We start from the raw sequence: 1,232 nt of genomic DNA, 5'->3' as shown, positions 1-1,232 counted from the left end.
AGTAGTGGTACTAATATCGGACAAAATAGACTTAGAAATAAAAAATGTAAAGAAAGATACTGAGGGATACTTCATAATGATAAAGGGAATCATGCATCAAGAAGACATAACACTTATTAATATCTATGCTCCCAATCAGGGAGCCCCAAAATATGTAAAGCAATTACTAACAGAACTAAAGGGAGAAACAGACCAAAATGCTATCATAGTAGGAGACCTAAATACTCCACTGTCAGATATGGACAGATTAACCAAACAGAAAATCAATAAGGAAATAACATCCTTAAATGATACATTAGACCAACTGGACATAATTGACATTTACAGAGACTTTCATCCCAAAACAGCTGCTTATACATTCTTCTCTAGTGCCCATGGAACATTCTCAAGGATTGACCATATACTGGGACACAGAGATAGCCTCAACAAATATAAGAGGGTTGAAATCATACCAACCATATTCTCTGCTTTGAAATTAGAGATCAACTGTAAAAAGAAAGTGAAAAGAACTACAAATACATGGAGATTAAACAACACACTACTGAAAAATAACCAAGTCAGAGAAGAAATAAAAAGAGAGATCAAGAAATACATAGAAATGAATGATAATGATAGCACGACATATCAAAACTTTTGGGACACGGCAAAAGCGGTCATAAGAGGAAAATTCATATCATTACAGGCCTACCTCCAAAAACAAGAACGAGCTCAAATAAACAACCTAATGCTTCATCTTAAAAAACTAGAAATGGAAGAACAAATGAAGCCTAAAGTCAGCAGAAGGAAAGAAATAATCAGAATAATTAGAGCAGAAATAAATGAAATTGGAAACAAAACAATAATAGTAAAAATAAATGCAATGAAGAGCTGGTTCTTTAGGAAGGTTAATAAAATTAACCAACCCCTGGTTAGACTCAGTAAAGAAAAAAGAGGAAGGACACAAATAAATAAAATCAGGGAAGAAAGGGAAATTACGACTGACATCGCAGAAATAAAAAGGATCATACAAGAATACTATGAAAAGGTATATAAAACGATTTAATAACCTAGAAGAAATGAACCAGTACTTAGAAAAATACAACCTTCCTAGATTGAATCAAGAACTGGAAAATCTAAATAGACCAATCAGCAGTATGGAAATTGAAACAATCATCAAAAACCTACCAAAAGTAAAAGTCCAGGACCAGATGGCTTCACCAGTGAATTCTACCAAACATTCAAAGAAGATTTAA

The sequence above is a fragment of the Pteropus vampyrus genome, unplaced genomic scaffold (genome assembly GCF_000151845.1).
Source record: "Pteropus vampyrus isolate Shadow unplaced genomic scaffold, Pvam_2.0 Scaffold6, whole genome shotgun sequence".
Taxonomy (NCBI): domain Eukaryota; kingdom Metazoa; phylum Chordata; class Mammalia; order Chiroptera; family Pteropodidae; genus Pteropus; species Pteropus vampyrus.
This window is presented reverse-complemented; position numbering follows the sequence as displayed.